General features: G+C 30.1%; 2 protein-coding genes across 8 annotated transcripts in view; one reads left to right on the forward strand and one right to left on the reverse strand.

Annotated features, from left to right (window-relative positions):
• LOC117171685 (cytochrome P450 CYP12A2-like) overlaps positions 1 to 4581 on the reverse strand; it is a 16528-nt gene extending 11947 nt beyond the window's left edge. For both annotated transcript variants that reach the window (XM_033359207.1, XM_033359208.1), the window contains exon 1: positions 4361 to 4581. The gene's annotated coding sequence lies outside the window, so the exon portion shown is untranslated. The remainder of the gene's footprint in view (positions 1 to 4360) is intronic.
• The window catches only part of LOC117171686 (pro-resilin-like), a 48673-nt gene continuing 33388 nt past the window's right edge, over positions 4535 to 19819 (forward strand). For 2 of the 6 annotated variants that reach the window (XM_033359210.1, XM_033359213.1), the window contains exon 1: positions 5086 to 5207. The gene's annotated coding sequence lies outside the window, so the exon portion shown is untranslated. Of the gene's footprint in view, positions 4698 to 5085; positions 5208 to 19819 lie in introns of those variants that run through there. The other 4 variants (XM_033359211.1, XM_033359209.1, XM_033359212.1 and 1 more) reach the window with 4 other exon arrangements.

Genomic DNA, 19819 nt, shown 5'->3' on the forward strand with positions numbered 1-19819 from the left:
TTAAACTGATTGTGTTGTCCCGTTGTGTTTGCGGTACCGTTTGAATCAGCTTGGGTTTAACCTGCAAAGAGGTCAAACCTATCCTAACTTAAAAAAACCTGACCTTACCTAACATAACCTAATTTAACTTCACGTAACACAATTAAACTCCTTGTGTTGTCCCGTTGTGTTTGCGGTACCGTTTCATTCAGCTTCGGCTTAACCTATATAGAGGTTTAATCTATCCTAACCTAACAAAACCTGACCTAACCTAGCCGAATGAAATTCAACCACACGTGTAGCTATGTAAGCGTACGGTTCTAAGTCTTAAATGTGTGCTATATTTAATAGGTTAACGCGATCTTAACCTACAAATGAAGAAAAAAGGACACGTTATAGTAGGCAGAAAATAGACTGAAGTAGGTCTATAAATCAATTTAATTACGATAAAAAGCAAGATAAAATGTAAACACGAAAGATAGTATAAATATATCCCTTAAGTTTAAGAAAAGCAGAGAGAAACAAATTTTGAATAAAACTCTTATTCATTTGCATGTTTAAGTTATAGTTCTACATTTTAATTGATACAAACATTGTCAGGTTAATTGAAATGGGGTCAGTTCTACTTGTAGTTCTAAGTTTCTTCAAATGAGTAATGTGCGTCCAAATGTTTAACCACCTGTAGAACAATGAAATGAATTTTATTGTTTTACAACGGGAACACTTAAGTTAAGTTGTGTTGCGTTAAGCAAAATTTCGTTAGGTTATGTTAAGTTAGATTCATTTATAGGTTAAGATCGAGTTAACCTATTAAATATAGCAAACATTTGAGACTGAGAACCGTACACTTACATAGCTACACGTGTGGTTGAATTTCATTCGGCTAGGTTAGGTTAGGTCAGGTTTTGTTAGGTTGGATAGGTTAAACCTCTATGTAGCTTAAGCCGAAGCTGAATGAAACGGTACCGCAAACACAACGGGACAACACAATCAGTTTATTTGTGTTTCGTGAGTTAGGTTAGGTTAGGCTAGGTTAGATTTATTTCTAGGTTAGGCTCGAGTTGACCCATTCGATGTAGCACACATTTGCTACTTGGAAAATATGCTTCCAGAGCTTTACGTGTAGGTCAATAAATTTCTGTTAATTCAGGTTAGGTAAGGTCAGGTTCTGTTCGGTAAAGTTATGTTAAATAAGTTGATATCAGGCAAGGGTTGATCTTTCACAGTTGTCGACATATTTTTGAAGTGAAAATTTGCATCACTGGCATTATTTTGAAATTTATTTGCCTCAGTGCATGATTTTTCGTCATTTTTTGAGGTTATGACTCAACCATGACGTGATGGATGATTTTTGATACCGAATTTGGATTCAGCGCCCCAAAATCCATAGGAATACGTGTGTCTTGTTACCAGATCCGCACACTTATTTTTTTTTGTGTGGCTGTGTTATTGAAGAAAATTATAGATCTTTACGAAAGTACGAGATTTCAAAATAGTATAAATATTGGGAAATTCAGTTATGCAAAATTTTTTTTTTTATTAAAATTTTTATATAACCTAGTGTACAAATTTTTACAAAAAAAAATGAAACCATTTTTACAGGAATATATAAATAAATACAATAAATTACAACTAAAATTACTGGAAAGAACAACTTTTGTTTATTATGTAAACGAATGCTGTACTTTTTTTCTATTTTATTGTATATTGCTTTATTGTGTCGTAGTTTTAATTTCCAACAAGTATTTACAAAAAAGTGCAAATACAATAATTAACAACTACAAGCATTTACAGGAATCAAAAGGTTTTGCAGTCGAAAACTTGTTCTTGTTTGACCTGGGATGAAAAAAATTTAGTATATTGTAATGATACAATTTTATATTAGTGTATACATGATCAATAAAACTTTAAAGGAATGGTAGAATCTTAAAAGGCAATGGTGAGTAATCGCCATTAAACAAAACATACCTTACGCCTGAAGTTATTTTCTTTTCAATGCTAGCATTGAAAATGATGGCGCGGGTGTCTATTTTCTCAAAACTTTTAACTGCACAATGTATAAAAGTTCAATATTTTACATTTCACAGCTGACTTTTAATTAAAAATTTTTGTATTAAAAGGTGTTAAAATCTTTCATTGTATACACGTAAATTATTTAATTTATAAATTTAGAAATTTCCAGCCTTAATTTTGAAAGTTTAACACAAAAGTATTCCACTTTGAATGTTTGAGTTCGCAGTTAAGCTTTTGCAATTCTTTTCTAATTATTTAATTTTTATTTGCAGTCAAAGAAAGCTGTTCTTCTTTAACCTTAGATGGAAGATATTGAGAACATGGCAAAGACATAATTTCGAATTACATATACGGTGTCAAATAAATTGCTAGATATTTGAAAAAAAAATTAAACGTAAGGTTTTTTATTGTTTAATAACGATTATTCATGATTGTCTTTTAATTTTCTACCAATTCTTTCAAGTTTAAATATTGTTATTTTTGTAAAAGCGATCATGTAAACGCTAATTTAAAATCATCTCATTGTAATATTTTAAACGCATGTCATCCTCGGTCAAATAGGAGTAATTTTTGGGCTGCAACACTTGCAAATTTATGTAGATGCTTGTGGTTGTGTTTTTTTGTAAATTCCTGTAGGAAATCGAAATTGTAACAAAAAACAACAACATATAATAAAATGAAAAATAAATACAAAATTTGTCCCAATAATAGAAAAAACGTGTACTTTTCTGTAATTTTGGTTGTAATTAATTGTATTTATTTGTGGAATTCCTGTAAAAGTTATTTTAGTTTATTGCACTTTTTTTGTACAAATTTTTCCACCACAGCTACACTGATTTTCGGTGTAACGTGAGCATAACCTAAAATTGTCCATAATTTTGTTGTTTTTACTTGAATTTGAATGATTTTAATTGAAATTACTAATTTCCGGTATAAAACGCTAAACAAATGAATTTTTTTGAACTAAATGATTTTTAATGTTAATCTGAGAATGTTTACGGTGTTTATTTCAAATAACCGATTTCCTGTGTTTAATTGTATGGGTTAACAATAAAAAGTTGTAAAAATAAAAAACGCTTTGATTCTAAAACGTTTAATTTTTGGCGCCTTCGGAAATATCGAATGAATTGATTAGTAAACTGGGATAACTGGGATTTCTTAAGTCTTGCCAACTATACACTTAAAATACTTATTACTAAGGAATCATTAAAGCTTGAGGAATTTAAAGATTGAATTTCTGGCTTTATTTTCATTTACGAAAGCTCTTAAGTAAATTTTTGCGAATGAATTTTACATTTTTAACCTGAAGAAGTATCTAAATCACCAAAAAACTTTTAAGATAATTTATTGAGTATTTAAAATTTATTTGGAAAATGTGATTTTCTCACATATACTAAATAAAAGTTTACAAATGCAAAGCTTTTGAGACAACTTTCTGTTCTAAACTTCTGTAAATTAAATGAGACACTTAATTTTTTTTAATGAAAACTTTTTATTTTTTATAAAGATTTAAGAATAGAAAGACATGAAATTGCAAGACATGAAAAAATGAGAATTTTTACAAAAAATAGATTGTAAATTAAATTTATACATACTAAGATATTTTCAATGGTAAATGTATATTTTGTCAATTTCTAACATATGTAAATATTGGAAAAATAAATGTTTGCTAAAATCATAAATAACTTTTAGTTTACTTTATTTGAGGCTGGCATTTGAATTTTAAGGGTTTCAGAGAAACTTATTGCATTATTATCAGGGTTTTTCTTTGAATTAGCAAATAAGGAACTTAAAGAAGCGTTTTTTGTAGATATTTAATTGAATTTACAAAAAAATCTCTTTAGCTTCTGAAAATTATTACCAAAAGTTTTCGAGCTGATTCAACGCTAATATTCTAAAATATTAAATTTGTAACATAAAATATTAAAGTAAATAATATATTCGTATAATGTATAAAATTTATCGTTCAATTTAAATATTGATACTGTAGTTTTAAATTTTAATCAAGTTTATCAAAATTACATATGCAGTTCTTCGTTTTTAAAGATTGTAGTTCAGAGAAAGTATTTGAAATAACCTCATTATTCGTGGACTGGGTTGCAGACAAGTGCATGATGGGGTCTATTACTTATTATTATTATTATTATTATTATTATTATTGGATATATTATTTAAATAACCCTGAATTCCTCATAAATCTAAATTTCTCAGGCTGTTTATTTTAAACAATTTTCTTTATATTTCATTTAATCGTGAAGACAATGTTCCCGAAAACAATGATTTCTAGATATTAATTGAAAAACGCGTCATATTTTTTTAATAATCCAGCTTATTGTTAGTAGTTGATTATAAATTTTTAAATAAAAACCTTCAGTTGGAGAACACTTTTTAATGAGAACTGAAGCTGGGGTAACTACTCGTATTTACTAAAAGCCATTGCAACACACTATGTACAGGATTGTCACTTGCACGACTTAATTTTAGAAACGATGTTTTGCGCTTATTGTCGCAGTTACTTAAAGAGATGGTTGCATGTGAACTTGCTTGAGTGCACATGTACTGACTAGAACGCAATCATTGAAAGACGTGGAACTGACTAGACTGGAAAATTCACTTCTGTAATGAGTATGTGTAATCGATTAAAGATGCTGTAAGTTAATTATACATGTGCACAAGAGCCTTGGAGATTAGTATTTCCTTAAGTGGTAGTATTTTTCTTATTTTGAAAATGTAAAAATTCTTCGTTGGAAACTTGCAATAAATATATTGGAAGCTTATTTCCGAAACATAAACAATACATCATGTTTTCAAATCTCACAATACATTGTTAGAAATGTTTGGAAAATTCCGACACATTTAAGATACTAAAGTAACTGAAATTTACGAAATTAGGTTCCTGAAAATGAAATTCCGTAACTTTTATAGTAAATTTACTAAATTTGTATTTAACTTTAGAAGCGGTTTCTGAAAATTACGTATATTTTCCTAAAATTCCTAAATGGTAACAGAAATATAAGTTATCGTGACGTAAAGAAATGCACAGTTGTATGCGCACTCCTCGCTGCTTGAGCGCGTGCAGCTAGCAGACGAAGCATGAAGGTTCAGTATTTGTGGTAATCGGCGGTATGGAAAGATTATGTTATAATTTTTTACGTAAGGGGGGAATTTTATTTCTGCACAACATTTTTCGGAACATCATACGCTGAAAAAACCTGGTGAGTAAAAACGAACCTGACTAACAACCATTTTTTTTTTAAAGTCAGGGAATTTTTATTGGTTAGGGTTACTGTCAAGTAAAATAAATTTGAAATTAGTTTATTTCGTCTATAAAAGATTCTAGGTTAAAAATATTATAAGTTTACGATTTTGCTCTTGTAATATAATATGGTCAGGGAAAATAAAAAATTAGTAAGTGAGAAATTAGCGAAAACTAAAAATTAAGATTTGCGGTAATTACATGGTATAATGTTCTTGTTAGTAGATTGTATGCCCTATTTATATTTGTTGTTTGCAGTGGCTTTCTCCACAATATTAACTAGTTTCATAGAAAATTAAATTATTTTTTAAATCTCACATTTCAATTCTAAAAAGTGAAACGAAATCTTTTTTGGTTGAAAATTCAACTATTTTTCGAAAATGTCTCTTTCTATTTAAAAAAGTCATCTATTTTACAAGAAATTGCATCTTTCTTCGATAAAAATGCAACGGTTTGGTTTAAAATTCAAGAATTTTGTATTAAAGTCTCTTTTCTTTATTGTTAAAAATTCAACTGTTTTATTGAAAATTCATATTTTTGAGTGGAAATTGCAATAATTCTCATAGACAATTTTTTCTCATTTAAAATTCATATTTTCATGCCGAAAAGTGAAACTGAAATCTTTTTTGGAGAAAAATTCCACAATTTTTATTATTATTTGTCTTTGATTTAACAATCTATTTAAGTAGGCATGGCACCATTCTTGGATAAAAATTCAACTGTTTTTATACAAATTAAATCATTTCTTTTCTCAAAAAGTTGCCCTTTTTATTAAAATTTCAACTGTCTCGTTGAAAAAAAAACTTTTCTCTGTTTTAAGATACGATTTTTTGTTGTTGAAAATTTTGGTTGAACCACTTTTTTAACAAATCATTTTTTTAGGTAATATTCGTATTTTAGTTGAAAATTAATTTCTTTGGTTGAAATTTTAGCTATTTTGCTACAAATTAATTTTGTTTTTGAAAATTCATATTTCCTGGTTGAAAATAAAATTTTTTTGAAATAATTACACACGAATATTATTTATAATAAATAAAATAACATTTTGTATAAATTTGGTGAGTAAAGTTCTGTAAACATGTAATGTATAGAGACATTATTGTTTGGCTCATTAATTTTAATATAAATTTGCAGTATATACGAACGAAGTTTTGTATGTAAAAAACTATGTTATATAATATACTCAATATATTAAATGTAAAAAAAAATTCTTATCATAAAAGATGGGCTTTGATTATATATTTATTACAATGGGTGCACATATAGCATGGATACAGAAGCAGTGGTTTAACTTCACTTAAATTTTTTTTCAATTTATATTTTTAGTACAAATATAAATCTCATGTTTCGTATTAAAATAATGAACCAAACAAAATTTTTTAACCTCTGGGAATTTTCAGTTACAGTAACTGAAAATTCCTAAACTGCAACATAATTTTGTGATACATGTGACTGGAGTTTCATGCAGTTACCGTTGCTGAAATTTATGTTACAGTTTTGGAAAATTTAGAAACGGTTTCTGCACAAAGCTTTAGTGACGCGTGTCTGAAAATTCCTACAGAATTTTTTAACAGTGTATCTCATAGAGTTCACGCTGAAGTCTGGGATACGAAGATGAGAGTTGTGTCCATTTTAGATCCTGATGATTGATTTTTCTGCAAATTATTCTCCTGATTCCGAATATATCGGGTGCCCATAGCAAATTCTCGGTCGTTTTACTGTTTTTTGATATTTTTTCAGTTCAAGTAAAAAATGTCACATCCCTGAAAGTCATTAAAGTTAGGAAAATATTTCTTTATAATCATTTAAAGAAGTGTAATATGCACAAATTTGATCAGTGATGTATGTTGATTTAATTGATAGTTTTCGAGAAAAACAATAAAATAGCGTTTGAATGAAAAAACTATTTTCCATAGTATATTTTTTATCATTTCACAATTTTTTTTGTAATCATATAGTACTCGCTGAGACGAAGAAAAATTATTTTGAAGATCTTTCAATTATTAAATTAGTAAATAAATAAACATACAGCAGTAATCAAATGTTTGCATTACACACTTTTTCAATTGATTATGAAAAAATATTTTCAAAAATTTAATAGCTTTCAGAGATGTTCCTTTTTTATTTAAATACAGAGAATGTCAAATAACAAAAAGATGAGCGGGAATTTGCCATGTGTACCCGATATGTTGGAATCAGGAGAACATTCTGCACAAGATTCAATCATCGAACTATCAGGAGCGAAAATGGACACTAAAGTGCTCTTGGATCCCAGACTACTGCGACGACTCCACGAATTACCAGACTCACAATACATGTGTTGCAGTTTCGTAATTCTAATTATATGTTTGCAATTGTACCTTATTCTTGGATTGTAGGACTGTTGCAGAATTACAAACATTTTTAATACTGCAGAATTAAACGTTTTGTTTGTGAACACATGTAGACACACAGTCGTAAACCAAAATCATCATTGTTAAAATAAAATCATTATTGCACTGAGGGAAATAGATATCGGTATAATTTTGATATATTTAAGTGTAATTTCTAGATGGCAAAAATTGATTGAGGAAAGATTCCGCAAAATTTGCGTAAAGCTGTTGTAATAGAGTCATTCGATGAAAATTGCAAATGCAGTTAAAAAGAAAATGTTTGGCAAAAGGACACGAAATAACCTCTGCATTACGAATTATCATAACACGAGGAAATTTGAGTAAATTTCCTTTGATCATTTGAAAATTTATACTTCACTCGAAAAGAAAGGTCGAATTAGTTAATTAACATTTTTTGACGCACGGTTATAGTTTAAATTAAACCGCCAAAAGAACAACTGAAATATCTGCCTGCTACATTAGTCCTTATTTGCAGCTACTCTGAACAATGTATAATTTTAATAAATGTATATGATTACAATTCATAACATGCATTAATATTAAAACAGATATATTTTCATTGTTATGTGATTATAATTTTAAAAATCTGCCCGAAGTTCGGGTTCGTTCTCTTCGTGCGTGTCTCGAACTTCGCGTTCGATAATGTATTTGATTCAAGCCACGCGCTCAGGCTTTGTACTTTCCAACATTTATGCACAGATCTTTTAAAATTAAAGGTCAAAGCATCGACAATTGCAATTTGATGATTGGCTTTAACGAAAACATTCTCATGACGTATCTCGAGCTTTGCGCTCGATGTTGTCCAAAATGCGAACTTTTTTACATTGTGTTAGACACTATGATATCAAATACATATTACATTTATTTTTGTACCTTGGAATGAACGTAAATCAAGCCATAGCGGTATACCAGGTCATGAAAGAGTAGAGATAAATATTTAATAAGAAAGGCATGAAGAAGAGTGCGAATTGAGTAAATGACGCCTGAAACAAAATACCTTAGATACTAATGAGCCCGAGTGGGGAGTTTCACATAATGACTTTGTGAGGCCCTTCACTTACGGTGATCGCTAGAGAGATTGATCAGCAGCCTGGGACTGAATAGTGTTGTTGAACTATTGTGTTATTCAAATAAATAACACGGGAATTCTATATCAATCTAAAAATCTATACCATCTTTCAAATTACTTCTTTCCGCAATGAGTGAGTCAAGCTACCCCTTTAAGGAAGTGGCATAATGGTATGATAATAATATGCATTGGTATTTAAGCCGACGTATTTTTATGGTCTTATTTTTATGATTAAAAAAAGTGCACATTCTCTAAAAATTACTTTATTATTGCACATTTTATTGTAACATATCAAAAAATAATTGATAACAAATTTGTTGAGTTTCTTTATTGAATCAATTTACTTCATTATTTTTCCGTACTTTGTGTTCTTTTTAAAAAAATGTAATATTTATTAATAAAACAAAAACTGTCTGACCCATCAAGAAATTATTATTAAAAATTTGTGTTTCTTTTAATTTAAATAATTTTGGTCTGTTAATATTTATTCGTACCTTCCATCATTTTTCTAAATATTTAAGTATAAAGAAATCTTTTAAAAAGCTGGTAAGATTTATAAGAGAGAATTCGAGCCTGATTTGTGAATTAGGTTTACAATTTCTTATAAATAAACAAATATCTAGAGAAAAAATGTTATTTTTCTATTTTGAAGTTTCCGGTTCTCGTACTTAATATTATATAATAAACAAACAACATTTTTATAAACACTTCATTTGTTGAAAGAATTTTGTCAACGATTTTTTATAATTTTACATTTTTTAGATTATATTGCTAGAATTTTAGATAAAAGAAATATAATGATAAACAAATTCCTTCTTGAGATTTTAATTGTTAATACTGTAAACATATTTAATAAACAAATGAATTAATCAGGCATTTCCCGACAGAAAAATTAGCTTTTTTGATGTCAATTTTTTAAATTAGTAACTTTATTATAATTTTAGCAACATTCATAGTTTGTTGGTTAATTTTATGATTAAAGAATGCATTATTAAGGCATTTGTCGGCAGGAAAATTAGTTTTTTTTTCAGTGCCTGTCCTTTCATTTTGGAACATCATGAGAATTTCAGCAACATTTATAAGTAGTTCATACATTTTATGATTTATTTAAGACAAGTTTATACTTTTTTTAAAAAACAAATTCTATAAAAAATGCATTGTTTAGGCATTTTCGACAGAAATGTATTTTTACTTTGTCAGCTTTTTTAATTAGGAACTTTCATTATTTGGGTATTTGCCGAAGAAAATGTTTTTTTTTTCAAACAAAGACTGACATAGAAAGAAACGAATTTTTCCGCCCACAGATATCCAAATAATTTAATTGTGTGTTAAATTTGTTTTAAAAAATCATAAAATTAAACAACTAATCATGGATGTTGCTGAACTTATTATGAAATTCCCAATTTAAAAAGTTGACATCGAAAAAAAAAAATAATGTTCTGTCAACAAATGCATGATTAATGCATTTGTTTAATGAATTTGATTAAAAAAAGCATTAAATTTAAAAATATTTATGAATATTGCTGAAATTTTCATGAAGCCCAAAAAACAAAAGACTGCAGCTACAAAAACGAATTTTTATGCTAACAAATACCCAAATAATGTATTTGTTTATAAAATTTGTTTAAAAATACCATGAGGCTAATACAAAATTATGAAGTTTGCTAAAATGATCATAAAGTTTTTAATTAAAAAAATTGTCAATACAAAAAAAAAGAATTTTTCTGACGAAAAAAGCCTGATTAATTCATTTGTTTATGAAATCAAAAAATGACAATTTTTTCGTCATATTTTTTGTTAAAAAAAAATTGCAAACTTAATTTAAATTTCAGGCTCGAAAACTCTTAGAAATCTTATCAGCTTTTTTCAACATTTTTTTGTCCAAAGCGGTCAACCTGATACCGTGTTCAAGAATTTGCAAGGAACACATAGTTATTCGTATTGTGGATACTCAGATCTATATTTTATAAAGAAAAAATTTCATATCCGTCATAATGCAAGTTCAATGTCGAAATTAACCCATTTTTGCGACCGGCCAGCAGGGGCTGGGCACTGATTAAGGGCAGACACACATATATTTCCAATGAGGGCTGGAGGCTGCCAATGACGGGATTTAGTCTTTTTTTAAATTCCTTGATCATGCTAATTTTGAGGAAAAGTTAATTTTTTAATAATTAATTAAGGTATGTGGTTTTAAGAATTTTTTAGTCAGCATCAGACTACTTCGGAAATACTAGTAAAATACTTTGTAGTTTTTAAAAATAATTTAAAGAGAATTTGAGTTCCGGTTTTGGGACTTTCAAGTTTATGGATGGTGACGTTGTTCGTTGTCACGCGATAATTTCCAGATGTGATAGTGAATTTAATTTTCCAAAGAGGCACCAATCTCTGTATGCATCTCGCTCAACCCGGGTAGAAATTATAGCTTGATTCTTTAGAGGTCCTGTCTAGAATTCCTATTTTCTATCGAGGCCCTAAAGTGGCAATCTGTCGAGGGCGCAAGCGAAAGCGTCACGCTCAGCTAGCGAGGTCATCAGTAGGCAACCCAGTTCGGGTCTATTAATAGGGTCTTTGTAGAATCTAGATAGTCCCTCACACACTATTATTCAAAAGCATATGCTATTTTTTTTTTATTTTGTCGATTCAAAGAAAATATGATTAAAATATTAAAAAAATGATCATGCTTTAAATTCTGAAGTGTGATTCTATGGTTGCAGTAGCATTAAAGTTCAACCAGAACATTGCCATAATCTATTACCAGAAATTTCTGATTCAAAGAAGGAAAATTTTAATCCAATTGTAAAAAACATTTACTTTGCAATAGCTTAATCTAAAGATTTTAACCTTTCTGTAGCCTCTGACAAACACTCCTCCGTTTTCTCGTATTTTTATTGACATTCGATTATTAACTATACTCCGCAACGTTGTTTTAAAACTAAACTTATTGTTAAATTTGATTAGACAAAGACTTATACTAATAACTAAAGACAAACGCAGTTTATTAAAATATCCGCAAGCGCCGAGAATCGAACGCACGCACCGCAGGCTTATAAGTCGAGCGCCTAATCCCCATAGCTGCGATGCCACGCTGAGTGCTGTATCATAAATGCTTGACGGAATTCATCCAATACTTTAGAAACTAGGAAAAAAGGTTTTCGAAGCTCGATTTGTTATATATAATTTTTAAACGTACTTACCTGATTTCAAATTAAATCGATCTTTAAGAAAAACTCTTTTTAAATTTTTAAGACACCAAATGTTTTCAATTTTTTCAGAAAAAAATTTAATTTTTCAAAGCTTGCATCTCGGTCATTTTTTTAATTTGTTCTTTTTTAAATTTAAGTATAATTAAGCATAAGAACATTAATGTACTTTTTTTGTACTCACATCTGTATTACCCGTTTTACCTGTTGAGGGCTTTACAAGGTCCCCCCAAGAAAATAATTAATTGATATAAATTATTTTTTAAATATATCTTTCTGAATAAATCTTTTTATCTAGTTTAATAAAAAAAATATGGTGTTAAAAAGTGAGTAAATAATGTATGACAAGTTGCACACGACAATAACCTGTCGAGGGCCAGCAGAGGGAAAGCCTAGATTCTTCCAGCTAGGAAATCTGGCTGCGGCCAGGATGCGCTGATGGACTGCTGCGTCTTTCCATACGCACTTGTCAATTATCAGGGTCTCTCCCCGTGCAGAAATTCCAATTTCGATCTGATCGGGGACAGATCTGGCAGAATTTGGCCCAAATCAGGCCATCTAGATGGGGCCAGACTCGAAATGAAACTTGATGCCTGATCGGGGCCCGAGAACTGCGCCCACAGATAACCATACTGGCCCCGATCGGGCCCATATTAATTTATTTTTCTTATTCTTAATTAAAAGGGATTCTTAAATAAAATAATATTAAAATCGAATATATCACCTCCTTAACAGAAATTTGAGAATATAAATATCAGGTTATCTAACAGATTGTGGTATGAAAAAAATTGGAGTATGTCAGACACTTTTTTTCGAGCAAACGGAAAAAGTCAAACGACGCATTATAACAGCCAGAATTTGTGTTTGATAAACCGTTTAAGTATTTTGCAATAGATTTTTGGTTTTAATTTATAAATTGAAGTTGCTTTCAATTTCTATATTGAACCTAATTGTGAAAAGTTATTTTGAAATAAGTGGATTATATTATCGCACTGGATCATTAAGTTATTTTTACAAAAGCGAATATAAATAAGAAGGTTGTATTTACATTCCGATTGTATCAAATCACCTAAAAATGAGTGAAAATAAATACGTTTATAACGCCATTGTTGATCTAATTCTTTTTCACATTCAACAAATGAAATATTACTTTTGCTACTTTTCTTATAAATACATAACCTAATTTCGAGGTTAGGTTTCATCTTAACATTCTTAATAAATTTACTTATTATAGTCTTCAACACGTAATTCAAGAATATTTTGAAGTATACTATACCTACGCATTCGTCTTGTGCTCACTTTTGGCATTTTTTCCACTTATTTTGTCGCTTTTCAATAATGGAAATATTTTTGACGCTTGACACTTTACGTTGAAACTTGGGCGATATGGAGTCAACCCACTTTAGTCCACGAAATTAATGGAGCGCCATCTACTGTCAAGCTTGGCTGTTAAGTCGGGCTCTAGGCGGGGCCAAATTTAACAACCACAAAATTGTGTGCCCGATCTGGTCCAAATCGGAAATAAGGCAAACATTTGGCAATTTCTGCACGGGTCGGCGTCAAATGTGGTGTGCAGAAGTTGTATGGAAAAGTACTTCCTAACTCTAGGTGCTTTTTTCACCTCTTCGGCAGTGATTGATGGACATGACATCTCAGATGTTATGAGGTTGTCGCAAAACTCCTTGAAGTGGATGATATCATCAGTATCTTCTTTTAACTCCAGTGTTTTCGGGATCCTATATACCTCTCTTTAAAAAGTCTCTACTTCGTGGGTTTGGGTGGATCTTTGACTGAAACAGGAAGCTCGTAGAATAGGCGCGATAATCGTAGCATCGTAGCAGAACATTCGATCGTTTTGAACCGCTTCTACAAGTTTTTGGTGGTTTGGTGGTATCATTGATGTTCCCGCGAGCAGTTAGGGGAAGGTTTCGCCCATTCTTGTAAAGCTCTGCCTACAAGAATAAACTAAATACTTCGAGAGGTTTCCCGGTACCCTAGAGTCATCGTTTAAGACACCTCGCTCAGGTGCGATTCAGCTTTTGGCGCAGTTATTACGCCTTCGCTTTTTGGTTATTTACTTCGGGACCATTCCTGAACAATTGTCCACGACCGCTTATTAATTATTGAAAACCTATCCGCGTATGGTGTTTTCTTTGGAGACCGAGAAAAGTGGCTTGAAGTCATTCACCATCCAAATTTGTTATCGGTTCTTATTTTCTGACAGATTCTAAACAACACACAGATTAAATTTTGAAATTTTAATTTATAGAGAAAATTCTCGTGGACAGAAAAATAGTTTAGCCCGCATACATCTCACCGGATATTTTCTTTATAGGAATGCCAATTTCAGAAAATTCAAGGGTTGGGCTTTTGGAAAAATTGACAACTTAAATCCAATGCAAATTGCAAATCTTTCCGAAATTTGAAATAGAACTATAATATCTCAATTAAGGTTAAAAAACCTCTTTTCTCGAATCAAAAAAATATCTGCCGCCTAATTCTTTCTAATAAGCAAAACATTTCGTCAGCCTATAAAATTAATTATTATACTAAAACGTTTATATTTTATCAATGGGTTCCTCAGAAGAATTTCTAATTGAAAATTCATTAAAAACTGCGAAAGGTTAAAAAGTATTTTCAATGGGAACGGAATATTGCTTGCAGTAATTTTTACTTAAAAAAATAAAAAATCCTATTCTTTGAAACTCTAAAAGTCCTAAATATTTTTGTATGCGAGTTTAGAAAACTATCGTTAATACTTGAATGGATTGAAAATTCACTGATGTCTGGCCCTCATTTCTTGTCAGGAAAGAAAGCATTTGAAATATATGAAGTTTCATCATAAACTTATGAAATTTGTTAAAATGTATTTTCTGTTAAGAATATACATAATTTTTGATTAATTGGAAAAACAATAATCATATTTGAAGAATTACGGGACATTTTCATCGTGCGATGTTTCATTAAATGCCATTTAACACAATGCACGAACACAAACTAGTTTCTGACAGACCAACTTGTTACTTTCATCATTGCAAAACGATTGTGCATTTCCACTTATTTCAATGGGAATGAATTTTGATATCCAATCGCATATGGTTTGAAACCAATCAAGTGCACATATCGAGAACTCTCACGTGTCATGCCAACCACATTTTGTCGTTCACGAAGGATACTAATCAGAATTCTGATGTGACAACTCGCGATCTACGAATGAGGTTTCATCCGGAAATTAAACGGGAGATGATACAGGATTATGAAAGTCATGATAATCTTGGTTCTTGTTGCTCGTCGCGTCATTACGCCTAGATTGAGTTTAATGTGGACTCGGAAATTAAGCTTCACTAGAATGTCCATTGAGACACTTTTGTCACAGGCTTAAGTTTGGTATGGAAAAGATGAGAAAACGTGTAAATGTGGAGCATGTGTGAATTTTCCGAAAAATATTTGTTTCTTTTACCACAAACTTTGTTTTACGCCAAAATTTTTTAACAATCATAGGTTGCTTGCATCAAAGGAAGAATTTTATCTATTACATTTATAATAGAACATTTGGATTTAATTAGAATTTCGGCATGAATATATCTGGATTCTTATTTGGAGCACATCAAATTAAAGTGTCGAAATTTGAAAAAAAATTCGTTTCGAAGAAAGAAATGTTTAAAGGGTAATATTGAAATTTTTTAAGGTTTCTAAGGGTTGTAAAATTACATGAAGTCAATCTCAGCGCTTATAAAAAACGTATTATTTATAAAACAGATGATTAATTGCCGTTAATTCTTGCCTTTGATTAAGAATTTAAACTAACTCAAGAAAAGATGGGTTAAATTAATTATGTTTATTTAATCAAAATTATTAGAATTTTTCTGTTTCAGCTTCGGTTTCAGCTTCGATTATTGGTACAAACTACAATTCTTCTTCAATCCTTATGATTTATAGCACATTTTATTTTTCGGAAAATTGTATACAACCCTAATTGTTTGGAGTTTGTAAAAAAATTTTTTTACAAATAATATAGTAGCGAAATCTATTATTTCTAAACGTTTCAAAAATCACTGAAATGTTAAAGTCTTTGATTACATTTTGAAATATATTGAACGCAAAGATTAAATGGTGTTGTAATGTATGTAAATAGAATTGAGTTATTTTAAATGAATCACGACCTGCTCTAAATATAAAACAAGGCAATTAGTCAGAATCATGAGTAAGTGAATAAATATGGTTATAGGAAAGGTCAGTAGCAATTAATGTCTTCTGCTGATATTGATATAAAGGCACATTGTTAACTTTATTTTGAATCACATGCTAGAATAGTTCAACAATAAACGTGATATGAATTATGTACTATCTTCGTTCCTTATTTAACTGCATTTTATACAAGCTGTAAGTATACCGTTACGGAATTATCTGTATAAGAACGGAACTTTCCCTTTTTTAGTTTATTCAGTTCTAACGTTACGGAAAATTCCGTAAGATTAGCCCTAGCGCTATGCAACCGGATAGTTATACGGAAAATTCTGTGACACTAGTTAGTGCCTACTTTATTTCACAATTTTGAACTGACCAGTAAAAAACAAGTATATATTTTTATGGGTCATTCAAAAACCAAGTCACAGTTTCAGAGTGAAGGAGGGTTAACAAGTTTCGTAATTATGTTTGACGTAGGAGGGGGGGGGGGGTTAAAATGAATGTTGACATCCACTCTGACAGACTTTTCGTTAGAATTAATGAATCGCGCCGCAGCCGTTCCGATTTTTCATAGCGATTAAGCGTGCGATTATGTATGTAGTGAATAAATTAAGTACATAATAATGAAAATAATAATTGTACGCATGTTTATGTATTTAGTTGTAATTAATTTGTGTATTTAGTTCCTCCTTCTGAAGGTTAAATCTTTTGGTGGAGTGAGTTATTTTTCATATAGTCGTTTGAGATTATCATATGCTTTGTATGGCAACTTCAAACAATGTTTTCACTCTTTCAAATAAATGACTATCGTCTTAACTTCAATTGTTAACTTTGATATAGTAAATTTTTAATTCTCTCAAACAAAAATATTAGTTTTGACGGCTGAAAACCGCTATATTAATTTTTGATACGCAAACCCTGTTTTCCCTGTTTTGGAACGATGTTATATTAAATTCTCATTCATTTTCATCATTTATTCTAATAAAAGGTCTCTCAGTGCACCTAAAAAGTATAAATATGAATAACAATTTTTCGAAATGCTCGAAAAAATAAAACTTAGTTAATTTATTTTACAAGTAAATCAACTAAATACCAACTTATATTTCCCTCTTTACACCTTCTTTAAAGAATTCCTCTATTTCTTTTCTTTTTCTCTGGTAACATTTTTGATATTGTATTAATGATTTATCTATTGTGTTGAAAATGTATTTTTTTTTAATTTGAAAATGTAACTATGGGAGCGTTCACTTATGATGTCACGCACCGAGGGGTGGGGGAAAGGGGGGTTCTTGTGAAGCGTGACAAATCGTGACATATGGGGTGACGAGTCATTCTGCGCGTAATGTCATGGAGGGTTTACTTGTTTTTATTTGACAACCTGAAAAGTATGTCCATATACTCGTATATCCTAGCTGTTTGATATCGCCTTTGAGAAGAATAAAAAAGTGTTAATAACCAGGTTCTTATTTTTAATTATGTTTCTGTAAATTTGACTCCCATATTTGAGAAGATTCCAAAAAGTATTTTATAATGATTATAATGATAATTATAATTTATGTGATTGAAAATACATTGTTATAAATTAATTTTATTAATTGAATAATTCTTTTTTTGCTTCAAAATTCTACTATTTTGTAAATAATTTATATTTTTCGGTTAAAACTTTCACTATTTCCATAAATAATTCAACTACTTGGTTAAAAACCAATATTTTGCTCAATAATTCATGTTTTTTGAATAAAAATTTAACTGTTTTCCACATACTTCGTGTTTTTAGTTTGAAAATTCAACAATTTAGTTAGTAGTTTTTTCTCTTCTTGACTGAACTAAAATGTTTTCGATTAAAAATAAAAAACCTTTAGAGAGAAATATCATTTATTATATTTCTCTATCAGAAGTAATCTTTTTTTATTGAATATTTAAGTACTTGGTTAAAATTTAAACTTCTTTGTTGAACATTCATTTTTTTGTATAAAATTCATCATTTTAGAAAATTCATCTATGTTTTTGAAAATTAACTATTTTATTGAATACTCAACTATTTTGTTAAAAAGTCATCGCTTATGTTCTAAAAGTCGACTGCTTTGTTGAAAAATCGTCCTTTTAGAATAAAGCATCAATTTTGTAGATTGACAATTCATCTCTGTTGGTAGAAAAGTTCTTAGTTAAATATTTCGCTTTCCTTTAATAAATTCCTCTTTTTGGCTTGAAGACTGTAATATTTGCTTGAAATGTAACTGGTTGTGGTTAATCTTCTTTGATTTAAGATTCCATTCGTTGTAAATGAAACTGTTTAGTATAAAATTAATTTTGTTCATTTCTTGAGAATTCAACAATTTGGAGGAAAGATCATCTTTCTAGGTTGAAGATTCATGTTTTCGGTATTTTTTAAGTTCACTGCTTTCTAAGCCATTCGATGTTTCAGCTTGTAAACGCAACTCTGTCTTGGAAGATGCATCTCTTTTGGCTGAAAATTAGTCAACTATTTTGATTGTCATAAATACTATAAAATGTGTACTTTTTCAATTAAAAGTTTGAAGCGTATGAAGTAAAGTTTAACAGGACTAGCGAATTTAAAATCCACTCTTTCGCTACTTTTTTACCACAGTTTTGTAGGATTTTGTATAATCACAACACATATTTTACATGTTGGCCCATTAATTACAATGAACTCGATAATTATACACAGTGCTGTTTTACACATGCATCCTGTTTTTAGCCATTATCTGCGTGATCAATGTACCTTTTTACGAGAGTTTAACTGGGGGGGGGATATGTTTGGGAATGAATATAAATGCCGGAGTGTTTTATTCGCTCTTGGAAGTGCTACGAATTTTTTCACGCGGTTCTTTGAATGCAATTGCGCTTTAATTCTCAAAGGTCCCTGTTTTTAAGGCCTCATAACGGGTCATACTTAGGACTCATCAACATGAAATGTTATTTTTCATCAATTTCTTTTGTAAAATTATTTAAATTTCTATCTAATCATATTAATATTTAGTAAAAGTATATCGAAAAAATAGATTAAAACTTTTATATCATTTATGCTACAAATTGCTTTAAAGACAGTGAAACTCTTCTATAGTCCCGATTTCGGGGCTGACGGTGGGTGGCAAATAACTCATTATAGCCTGCTCCGCTTTTGTTTGTTCACGTCTGACTGCTCGTATAAGTGACAGCCGCATATCCCGCGCACCCCGTGCAGCACCTGTTACACCTGAATGCGGCGCAGCGTCAATTCTCGGAAAGGCCATAAAAGTGAGGGCTCTTGAAAAATTTCACTGTATTTATTCTCATAATATAATAGATACCTTTTCTTTGTCAGAACAATTTACATAAAAAATATTATATACAAAAATATAATCTCAATACATTTCGCAATTTTTGCATGAAAATGTAAATAATCGTTTATCAAGTATTAAAACTATAAATAAACGAAATAAATATTAAGTGAATCACATTATGTAATAAGTCGTGTCCAGTAGGGTGGTTGAAATTTTGTTATTCGAATTTTCAAGCTTATCGTCCCAAATAACTTAGAATCTGCTGAATGTCTATATATTTTCCCTTATGACCGCCAGTAGTTATAGTATCATTTAAACTGTTCCAAAAAGCGGCTTATACCAGGTGTATACATATGAAACCGGTATTGCCATTTAGCGGCCAGTAGGCACACTTGTAGGCACTGTCGGAACTTACCATTTGTGCTAATTGGCGT

Source organism: Belonocnema kinseyi, chromosome 4 (genome assembly GCF_010883055.1).
Source record: "Belonocnema kinseyi isolate 2016_QV_RU_SX_M_011 chromosome 4, B_treatae_v1, whole genome shotgun sequence".
Classification (NCBI taxonomy): Eukaryota; Metazoa; Arthropoda; class Insecta; order Hymenoptera; family Cynipidae; genus Belonocnema; species Belonocnema kinseyi.